Genomic DNA, 12,475 nt, shown 5'->3' on the forward strand with positions numbered 1-12,475 from the left:
ATCTGAAAACATCAATTAATATTTTCAAATTCGCGGACTTACGTCAAATGACATTAAGTTGAATTAACGAAATTAATAGCGATTGGAAACTTGACAGAGACCGCAAAAAACTGTTGCTGATCCGTGATGTACATTTTCCGGTTTTGATCGGCAAAACTTTATTTTGGGCGAATAATTATCGCAAAATTGAATTAGTCTATCAGTCTCAGAAAGATATATTAAACTTGATATAATATTTTCTAATGAGCAATTCTTTTTCAACTTAATTTATGATCCTTTTACTTAGTAAATGGATTGATTTAAATAAAAACAGATTCACTTTTTTTGGAATTAATATGAATTGAGGACTTAACTCGCGATGTGATAGTAACGATTATTCTTTTATCATTTGCATGTAGTGCTGCTTTTGTGCTACAGCTTGTTTTCCTTTATATGCATGTTTTGTATTGGAAGCTTTGTGCATGTTATTAAAGTCTAACAAACTAGAAATGAAATTAGTCAGCTACAAAAGAAATATACAAATCCATCACAACTATTACTATTAGTTATGTTATAGATAGTTCCAAATTTGTTTAAATATTGCAAAAATAAAGGCAGTAATATTACACATGGACAGTTAGTTATAGTGAACACACATATTTTTCAGTGCTTATTCAATAAAAATGGATTCGCTACCCAGTACAGAAGACTATGAAAAAATTAAACGTGGTTGCAAATAATTTAAATTTAAATTCAAACAGATATGTATGGAAAAATAGCATTCTAACAAACAGAAGTCCTAATTTGTTGTGAAAGTATGGCAGAAGCCGAGGTTTCCAAACAAATCGACAAATTTAACGACAAGATTAATGGAACTATTGTTATGCATACTTCTGGATCGAACGTATTTCCACGTTCTAAAATTCGAAAATCTGGAATATAACAGTGGTTGCGTGATAAAAGAATTGAACCCGATGATAATGCAATTATGATATGCTAAATTTCCAACTACATAGATCTAATGACGTTGAATTCGTTTCAATTAAATGTCTGATAGATATTACAGTATTGTACAGATGAAGTTCCTCGATTAGCTTTCAGAACGCTGTAATTCACTGCAAAAAGAGGAAAATCGCTAATAGGAATTAGATTTTATAATATTTTCTAGTTACATATCAACAAAATCGGATTAAATCGTCTTAATGAGGTACTTTGAATGATTACTTTACCTGAAAAATGCTCATCATTCAAATCAAGAAAACAAATAATTTTAATTCTTATAATGTAGCTGATTAATTTCATTTTCAATTTGTTATTTAAGGGATTAGCTTTAGTCTGAAGATAGTCGAAAAATTGAAACCAAAATGCTTGAATGCCTACTTTTTACCATTTAGAATTCCTCGAGATTAGAAAAAACGAATGATTTTGAATAATTGTTAGTGTAGGTAGTTAATATTTTGGTTTCTTCATTTGTTCCTTCTTTGTAGTCCAGTTATTTTAACGTCGGAATAAGAATTATAAAGCTGATTTTTGGTATACACCTTTCTTTTGGTGTTTTAATATTTGTGTTAAAAGTTTCATAGGATATCAAATACAAACATTTTTTCGTCATTATATCGGTTTCTATTGCCCTAATAAAGTTAACACCTATTATAAAAATTATAGATCATAAAATTTACAAAAATTCTTACCCGAAACATTTTTTATGTTCTTATTAGCTCTGAAAATAAAGAACGGTAAATGCAAAGCGCTTAGTCATACATATTATATAACTGGGAAGACAAATCCCTGAAATATATTTTTCTATTAGTTTTTATTTATAATATAAGAGTTCACAAAAACAAACAAACGAGATTAATGATGATATTCTTACCATTGAAACAGCTATCAAAGCATCCAAACATCGAAAAGAGTGCTATTATTATAGTTATACTAATAATTTCAATTTGACGTACAAAATTACATAAATTACAGAAATATATTCTTCAAATACTCCTTTTAAAAAAACATATTTTTACATGTATTCAGTAGACATGATACAACTTCAGCGCTTTTTTAAACATGGAAAAAGATCAAATTAGCTCAAGAATACTATCCCATTCCAACAAATATACAATAATGGGATTTGGATTTTACTTCCCATATAATCAGCGATTTTTTAAGAGGTATAAGATTTTATTTTGAAAAAAAAACACAAAGAATTTTAAAAAATTGATGAAATCTTCATTGGAATTGATAGAACGAACAGTATAATTTAATGTTTAAAGATGATTTCATGCAAATGTTGGTCGCGGCTCCGTTTAGATAGCCCATGCGCAAAGTCCAATTTTGGCACACTCTCTCCAACATATCGGCCGCTATTTCACGAATAAATGCTTCAATATTAGCTTCTAGTGTGTCAATCGTTTATTCCTGTAGGCATTAGCCTTAATATGGCCCCACAAGAAATAGCCCAAAGACTTTAAATTACACGATCTAGGCGGAAAATTGACGGGCCCCAAACGTGAGATGAACTGTTCACCGAATGCCGTGTGCCGTGTGGCATGTGGCACCGTCTTGTTGAAACCACATGTAAGGTTTCTCCAATTTTTCCATTTGGGGCAAAAAATAGTCAATCATCACACCGTAGCGCTCACCATACACAGTAACGTTCCGGCAATCGTCGCTTTTGAAGGAGTACGGTCCGATAATGCCACCGGCGCATCCACACCAAACAGTGACTTTTTCGGGATGCATTGGTAGCAATATTTGTAGCTGGTCTTCACTCCAGATGCGGCAATTTCGCTTGTTGACGTATCCATTCAACCAGAAATGAGCTTCGTCGCTGAACACAATTTTTCCATAAATAAACTTTGCCAGCGCCCATTCACCAAATCTTAGACGTTGTGGGAAATCGTGTGGCTTCAATTCTTGCACCAGCCGTATCTTATAAGGTTTTACATCCAAATCCTTTCGCAAAATTAACAGAGTAGCCCGAACGGCGGCGAATCAACTTTTCACGGTCATGAATAACACTGGCGGATACAACCGCAATATTTTTTTCGGTCCTCATTGTACGCTTGCGTGTTAGTGGATTAATGTCCAATAGTGTAAACTGGTTTCGAAATTTAGTCACAGTACTTCCCTCAGTAGGCCGACCAAACTGCCCTCTTAACCGAGCATGAATTTTGATAGTTAAATTCAATAATTTGCAAGCGTTGTTCGTTCGTAGGTCGATTCATGATTAAATTATAGACCAAACTGAATAAGTTTGACAATGACACAAGACACGATTCACGCGTGATCAAACAGTGTTGCCAAAAAGATGCCAGCAAAAAAATCACTCGTTACAATCTAATTTCAGTACCAACTCATTTCTTCAAATCAACAAAACTTGATAAACCCATCCAGTTGAATAATCTTCCATCGGCAGATGCAACGGCCCACCAACATTTAAACTGTGTGTAGTATCAAGTTCAGAATTGATTATGATGTTTCTAGAACATCAATTAATTTCTAGAGCAACTAACAACAGTGCTACCACCTGAATATGGTGCAGGTATAGATAGTTAGTCTCTCAATGCACTTTAGCTTACTAGTCTAATAGACAAGCTTGCCTTGATATTGTTTGTTTTTTCATAAAGTAATTGTGTTGAAGAGAGTGCATTTTCCCTAAATTTTTTGAAACTTATAGTAAATAGTAGCTTCGTTCGCTGGTCAAATTTAGAATCGACTCCGAACCAAATGGTAACCAATTTAGTCCCGCGAACCTATTCAGGATATTGATTCACGGCTAACGATGAGCAACCGAATCTTCTAAGAAAAATTTGAAGACCGCTATAAATGATTCTTAATCAATAATTAGCGGAATCGATGTTTGCATGCGATAAACTAATTCAAAATCAGACAGGCGAACAAATCTAATATTTCAAGACTATATTAATATATCTAATTTTGAGATATATATATATATATATATATATATATATATATATATATATATATATATATATATATATATATATATATATATATATATATATATATATATATTATCTAGTACCTAGCTGAGAATACTTGAACTGATTATTAAATATTGTAGAAAATACTCTTAAATATAATCTATTAACTGATAAATAATTGAAATTATATAATTTTCAAAGAAATATTGACAGATATTCATGATTTACCTCACACTAAAATATGTACGGCTAAGCGCTGTCTGATCGCTGTACTCACAAGGGCAATAGACACCAAGGTAATTGCAAAAAAACTATTTTCTACCTTGATTCTTCAATAACTCACAAACACAAGACTTTTGAGATATCTTTCTAATTTCAAAGTTTTTTTATGCTAAAATACCTGGACTGTTGGTATTACATTTATTTCAAAAAATTGGGTGTTTAATTTAGATATAATATTGAAATTTAATATACTTTTTGGGCATTCTATTAAAAATAATTCAAAAATAGTTAGCACTAAATACATAATTACATTTTACACCCAAATTTATTTCTGATGCGCATATCTAACTTGTCCTGTTAGTTTTTAGGTGTAGCTTTAAATTTTGGTTATGGGAAAGAACTAGCTGTAGCTACGAGCACGCCTTCGTTGTAAACTGGCAATGACTATGCAACCAACATCGCGGAAATTCATTTTATCGTGACTGACATCGTGCCAGAAGTGCGTTTACATCGTATATAATTTTTATTGAATTCTGTAAATGCACTATCTGGTACGACAATCAGGCATGCGCAAGCATCTCTGTTGTGTGCACGATTAGCAACTATTTAGTTTCTCTTATTTCATTTTTTACTGCTTTAAATCGATTGAGGTATGTCGGTATTTGGTAGTTATATATTTGAATCGGTAAACACCTAGAACTAAGTCCATTTAATGTGATTAGGGAGTTGATATTTACCATAAGTTAAAATGTTACAAAAGGTCTTTCAAGTAACTTCAGTATCATCCTTCCAATAAATAATATAAATACTTTATATAAATATTTGTAGCTCTCGCCTGAGATTTAAATAAGAAGAGGATTGAGTGGTACATCACTGAGATTTCTAAAAAATGACGCTTTATTAGATGAATTTTTGCATTGATTCTTTTTTTAATATAAATCGTTAGAAAAGTAAATGGTACCATTGCATTGCTCAACTAACAGAAATAAAGCGAATCTATATGTGGGATCCATTCTTTCTAAGAAATGTTCATAAACAAAAATCTTAAGTTGAATTCCATCACCAAGGAAACTAATATCTTGTTTAATTAGTAAGAAAATAAAGAGATGGAGCAGCATCCTCTTCAAAATGCGTTAGTTTATTATTTAGTATCGGTTATAGATCGGTTATAGATCATGAAGATCCATCATAAGACCATCAGGGTACCACCACTAACATTAACGTTTCGTGGTTGTTTTGTATATATCTGTCAAAAAATATGCGGCCTTTCACCACTCTTACAGTGTAAAATTTGTTTATTAACATTGTCATTAATAAAAATGAACATTCACCGCTAATAAAACATTGAGGATGACATCGAATCATCGAGAATTGAGCTCTTGCTGAATCTGCATTTTATGCATTTCCAATAAATTTTTTACTCTTATGTAACATTCTAATTCGCTTTGTTACCAAACTTCATTTCGTACTTATTGGGGTTATTTTAGTAGTGGTATTCTTATTTCCTCATTACACATTTTAAAACGTCCCCAACTTATTTCTCTTTGTTCTTATAAGTTGCAAATCATTCTCATATATTATACAGTCGTTCAAATTATCATTAAGCTATTAAACCACACGACAAGTAAAACTATTCTACTTAACAGAAACTTCTTTCAAAAAGAAAGTCAATAAAATTAAATTTCGTAGGATATTTTTAGTAAAATACAAAAATAATAAGTCAGGGCATCATGTTTTATCAACATAAAATCGTATTCATATCGATTCTCCCAATTTTACAAGTATGTTGCAATACATTTTCCTGTTCCTATATAATGAATAAAAAATATTGTTGATGATGTAATGTAAAGTAGTTTCTTGAATTAATCGAAATACGTTAGCAGCATTAATATCAAGTAATATAAAATAAATCGCCATTGTACAACTCCAAGTCCTTCTTCTACCTTTTGTCTTGTTAGAATAAGGAAGAATTCCTCTCTTTTCACCGCCTTTCTTCCTTCCTTTCTTTCTTTGGAATATAAAACAAACAACTAGAATGACTGAGAAACTTGAATAGAACATTATTAATAATTTCTCTATCTTTTCTTTTTTGAAAGTTTGACCCATATACTTTAAAATATTCACTAGATCTATGAAATTAACTATCTGCTGTAACATTTCTATCAGTTTTTTTAAATGGCTTCCTACTGGAACTGCATAGAAACCAATTCAACGCCTGTTGGTGTTAATTCATCATTTTAGTTAAACATACTTGCATTTATAAGATTCTATAAATTATACAATAAACATCACTGGTCCATAGTGGTTTTTTCCTTGATATAAGATTGATTTAGGATATATTAAAAGTCCCCAAGATTTGCTCTCCTTTTGTTCTAACTCTTTATTTTCATCATTTTTCTTTTGAAAATTAAGGATCCTTCGAAGAGAGGAAAATGTCGTAAACATAAGTTGTATTTCAATCATTTTATTAGCTTTTCTGTTATTATAATTTTTCAGGAAACAATCTCTTTTCGAAGACCAGCAGTAATCTGCCATCATGTGACGTCCCCATCGACCCTATCATATTTCCTCTATCACTCTTAACTCTTGGCGGAAGCGCTTCCCTTATTCCTTACTATAATTTCCCAAATTATCTGGAAGAAATTTATCTTTATTATTGCAGAGTTAGTGTACCTCAAAACTTATATTTGCTTTTAACTGAAAGTTTGTTAGGAAGTGCAGTGTATATCTGTAATAAATTAGGACGATAAAAAGAAATTAAGATTGTACCCAAATTCTGCGATTTCCTCTATTCTCCATGAAATATCTCTGGTTTTCTTTATTTTCATCTTAACAAAGCGCCACCATGGCTAAATTGCAGGTAATGAAATTTTTCAACAATTTACGCGATTTCAATTGAAGAATGCCGAATGTATCGAGCTGGAAATCGGAAAGAACTCGGAAGCGTATAGGACAATAGCAAAATCGGACCGGAGTCGGATCGGAGTGGTGTATAACAAGTGTATCCCGGCCTTAATGGTGAAATTATAATTTTGTATCTGCTTACCGATAAAGCTTTAACCAATACTAGAGAAGCAAATGTATTTCGTGTATCAACTCCGTTACCAAGTAGAAAATTAAACATTTTAAAAATCCACACAGATCGGTCGTTGATGCTCCAGGTAATTAATTTTTTCTAAAACTAATTCAAAATTCGAATAATCCTTTTGAGTTTAGTGAATGCGCAATTGGAATTAATGTAGATTTATTTTAATTGAACGGACAACTGGAATTGGTGCCGAAAAATCGTTTTCTTCAATATTGAGGCTAAGAGGTTTGCTCTTTGTTTTGATAAGTTGAGATTATTGAGTTTATGTTTAGAAAATAACTCTGGACTAGATGTATCACCTTCAAATTCAATTTGACCTGTAGACTTTACCGATCTCTGTTATTTGGCAACATTATCCATTACGAAAACGTTACAAACGTCAAAATTCTTAAGTTCTTCCAGATTACAGGAATACCGAAATCCAATTCTTTTTTCCAAAACCGTAAGGACTTAACGCACAACTTAAGAACATTATGAAGAACCCATGGTAAATCTAGTTTTTCTGTTTTAAAAATATTCAGTTTCTTTCACAAAATCTGTGATATTTCTATTTTGTAATATAAATACAAATATATAACATAATAAATTATTACTAAATTTACATTTCTCCGCACCGAAATCATGCTTTAAAAGACATAAATATATTAAAATGAACATTCGGCGAATGACAAAAGTATTAATACGTGGCAACCTATCCAGATTCACGTGTAAATACTTTGTCAAATAACTGAGCGGCTGAAAGTTAAGAACATGTGCGAAAAAAAGTGTGCTGAAGCGTAATAATGAACGGAAAAAGAAATTTTCTTACTATTAGACCCATAACTGTTCAAAATATAGGATATCAATATAAAAATCATAAAAATAAGAACACGTTTTTTCTTTCGTTGATATATAAGAGGCTACAACACTTTTTGTAGAGCTATGTAATATTTTCCATACTATCGTACCTAGAGTATAATTTTAAATTTCGAATGCAAAAGCAGTATGTTTGTTCTGCACTTTTGGCTTCTAAAGACACTTTATATTATGGCATGTTTTTTATTGATAATCCGCCTTCAGGACCACTCATTTTTGATATTTGTTGCTTTAAATAGAAACATGTAACATATAACAATGTACTGAAAAATTTTTTGTAAACTATCGACAGATCGACATCGAAGATGGATTGATGAATTTTTTGTTAATGAGTATGCATTGTGATTATTTTTATCATTTATGACTGTATTCATTGTTTGCATACAAATACATGGATTTAATTTGATATTCGTTTCATTTTCCTCCAATGGTAATTTAGAAAAATTAATCACGTGTTTCTATTAAGATATATAAATCTCTCTTATTAGCTTATTATCAATTTTAATTACACAGCTGATCTCAATAACGACCAAATCCAATATAGATTGATTTTTTTGTTGACAAAAAACGGCTTCTGGCTTAAGATTGCTGAATTCTTGAATATACAGGGTGTATTGAAGTAAGTGGCAAACAACAAATTTTGAACGCCCTATATCTCAGCAACTAGGCCCCGAAGGGTTCGTATTCCTAAATCAAAATGAATCATTTATTGAGATCTCTCTGTGGTAGAGCGTTGTCGGTCGAATATAGAAACACCTTGTATTTATAGGTGATTTTAATGAAAAGTTCGTGAGAGAAGTTTCTCTAGAAATTGATCTCTATTTTACAAATGTCTAATATCTCATGGGAATAGATTGATAGCAATCCAGAATCACCTTTATCATAGAGACTAATACTAAATTAACATATTCTGGGTTAAATTAACAAATTTCCTGAAGTTATCTTTGTAAAAATAATCACACAGTTCAAGTGCCGTAAATAGGGCGGTGCAACCTGTGCCCAAGCACAGAGCGTAGAATCTGGGGGGGGGGGGGCGCAAGAATGGCCAGACCAGGAAAGACTTCCCGCTGCGCCCCTAGTGCTCGATTCCAACACATAGGTACCTACATGTCCAGTATCATCATAATCAAAAAATCAAAAACGTCTCTTAAATTATACCAAACATCGCGCTTATTTTTTTGGCAGCGGACGAGCATATTGTTTATCAAATTCAAGGGGTGCGAGTTTATGCGGATACACCCACCCGCGGACAATGATCCGCACAGTGAGCGCCTTAGTTATAGGGTTAATTCACCATTATATGTTCAGATAGTATTATATTTTTTACTTAAGAACAGCCTTCTACATAAAAAAGACGTCAACGGAAGTTAATTCGAAATGTAAAAACTGCACCTATGAAATATATACTATTTTCCACAATGCTGCTTGCTGTTGATGCGTAAGACAAGTTTTTTAAAAATGTTACTGTCTTAAATGTTCTACGTAATTGAAGTACATTTGACTTAAAACAATAATTAAAATTCATAATTTAGTTTTAATCACAAACCTCTAATATTTTGATCACATTATATATACGCCGTCAATTCGACGGTCGCTGTCTCTGAAGTTATAGCATGTTGGTCGACCCTTCTAATGTTAATAATTCACTTGTGTATTGTGTAGTTGTGAATAATCTAGTCAAATATTTTCGAATTTTCGTTTTCACACGAATTCATGCTTAAACGCAATTTATATTATGCTACCTTCCTTTTTCAAAACTACCATAACAAGTAGTGCAGATGTTCGAAGACCAAAGTGGCCCAAAAATTAAATCTTAACCATCAGGATGGGCGTTTGAGTTTTATTGAGTGAGACACAGTGCGTGGTATAAGAGGCGAAGGGTTCACTTAAATAGCTTGCCCGCTTGTTTGCTCACATTAGCTCTAGTTCTTAAAAAAATAGATTTTTTTCCAAAATATTAGATAATTGGACCTGTTCTTAGCATTGGTCCAGCTATAGTACCTATAATATCTAAAAAAAAACAAAGGCGCAATTTTAGAAGCTGTCACAGGGCGCAGAAAAGGCTATTTACGGCACTGCTCAGTTTAATGTTGTCCTGGACGACCTTCCGAAATAAACTTAATCCAGATTAGTTGAATATAACTATAAGGCTTCACAATAACTCCAACTAATGAATTACTATTGATAACTAGAATATTTTTTTAAGATTGCAAATAAACTTTCATTCACTTTCACAAATTCTGGAAGGTATTACGCAGGTAATTGTAACAGCAACTCGAACCCTTTAAGAATAATCTCAGGTTAAGCTTGAAATATTTTGCTAAAAAGTTTCAGTGATGGAATTAAAGATTTCAATAAATACGTACCACCGACAAACAAAATGTAAAATCTTCTCTGTTATAATTACTGATAAAATGCAGTCATCATACAGTAGAATATCCACTCTTTATGTATGTATCAACATTTTCGGCATATTTTAAATTTCCGTAAAGGGAAGAAAGCTGTTGCGGCTCACAAAGAAATATGCTTTCGTTTATGATGCTCAAGTGTCGCCAAAATTTCTTTTTTTCAGATATTTTTCTCTCTAAGCTGAGTAACGGTCTGGCCGGCCTACTGAGGTTGATGATGACCAAATCAATGTCATAATTGAACAGGTTTGTCATATAACTGTTCGAGAGGTTGCGCACACAACAATTAAAAAAAAACTTAAAATGTATTGGGCTAGGTAAGAAGCTCCATATTTGGATACCTTACGAATTGAAAGAAATTCATTCAACACAAAAAATCAGCAATCATTATTGGTGGTGAAAAATGCTACAGTATCATAGTTCGAAAACGATCCAAACACGATGAGCCAGGACAAACCACATCGAAAGCTTAGAATCAACAAAAAGCTCATGCTGTCAGTTTGGTTGGATCACACAGGTGCTGTGTGTTTTGAGCTGCTTCCAAGGAACCAAACGATCAATTCTGATGTTTACTGTCAACAATTAATGAAACTGGATGAACCTATTAAAGAAAAACGGCCAGAATTGTCAAATCGAAAAGGTTCCACCGTGATCATGCAAGGCCTCACACATCTTTGGAAACTCGTGGGAAACTATTGGAGCTTGGCTGGGAAATGAAGGCTCATCCCCCATATAGCCCTGATCTGGCACCATCTGATTACTATTTATTTCGAAGTTTGCGAAATTCTTTGAATGGTCAAACTTTTACAAGTGACATGACCTTCAATTGCACATGATTCAGTTTTTTGCTGATAAGGACCAGAAATTTTATGAGCGCGGAATCATCAAGTTGAAAGAAAGATGGCAAAAGGTCATTGAGCAAAATAGAAAATATATAATTGAAACAAAAACTATCCTTTCTTAAAAAAGGTGTTTTATTTTATACTACAAAACCGAAATTACTTTGTTGCCAACCCTGTAATTACAATTAGCCGAAAATGGCAGAGATTATTTTTTCAATGTTGCTAGTGAAGATGGAATGTAAATTTCTGTTGTTATTTTAATGCAAACATAATATTATTGCTCATACTTTTTCATATGAACATACGTAGTGTGTGTATGTAATATGTTACGAGTGAAGCCCAGTATTGGCTAGATCTAGATATATATATTTTTTTAAAAAAATTGGATTGAATTAATAAGAATGACGAATATCTGGTTTAAGCCGGCTAACACTTGCATTTGCCGAGCACCGTTGGATAAAGTTCAGCTTGTCAATGTTGCGAATGTTTCAGCACAAGTCTGTCGAAGTACCGATACCTGACGTTGCTAAAGGTCGAGAAGATTTTAGGAATATATTAATTGTGATTGTTGATGTAGATGATGGAGATTTCTACAAATTAGACACAATGCTGATGATGTATTAGACATGAAATTAACTAGGATTCAATTTACATCATGTAACGCAGAACTTGTCGATTTATCAGATATATCAGGAGAACTTCTATCTAACTATCTAATATTCATTCACGTACAGGAGATCAAGGATATACGAGAAGGAATTGCGAACATGCCTGCAATACAAAAATGTACAAGTGTAACTTGGCATGCGTTCTTTTCAATCACAAAAGTCAACAAATAAATATTGGTTCATGTATCTGCATATAAAAAATATATTTGCAACATAACATATTTTGCTTACTTTTATTTAATTATTAATGCAGCTTATTCCCGATTTTGATAATGCTAGGTTTAGACGGATAAAACCCGAAATTAATGATTTTGAGTTTCAAAACAAAACGTTGGACACATCTAGCTTATCCATAATTCAAACTTTACACATATAAATATAGATATAAAATAATGATGGCTCTCATCAATCAAAAAAATAAATTATTCTGGTTGGTCTATGAGGTGTTGAAACCAGTTTCAGATGTTTTATT

General features: G+C 32.3%; 2 protein-coding genes across 6 annotated transcripts in view; both read left to right on the forward strand.

Moving 5' to 3' along the window:
* The window catches only part of LOC130891712 (uncharacterized), a 48,832-nt gene extending 40,341 nt beyond the window's left edge, over window positions 1-8,491 (forward strand). For 2 of the 5 annotated variants that reach the window (XR_009058944.1, XM_057796609.1), the window contains exon 2: window positions 4,504-8,491. The gene's annotated coding sequence lies outside the window, so the exon portion shown is untranslated. The remainder of the gene's footprint in view (window positions 1-4,503) is intronic. The other 3 variants (XM_057796613.1, XM_057796612.1, XM_057796610.1) reach the window with 3 other exon arrangements.
* Window positions 1-12,475, forward strand: part of LOC130891714 (DNA-directed RNA polymerases I, II, and III subunit RPABC3) — a 159,259-nt gene that overhangs the window by 138,875 nt on the left and 7,909 nt on the right. The gene's annotated exons all lie outside the window — the stretch shown is intronic.

Source organism: Diorhabda carinulata, chromosome 3 (assembly GCF_026250575.1).
Source record: "Diorhabda carinulata isolate Delta chromosome 3, icDioCari1.1, whole genome shotgun sequence".
Lineage (NCBI taxonomy): Eukaryota > Metazoa > Arthropoda > Insecta > Coleoptera > Chrysomelidae > Diorhabda > Diorhabda carinulata.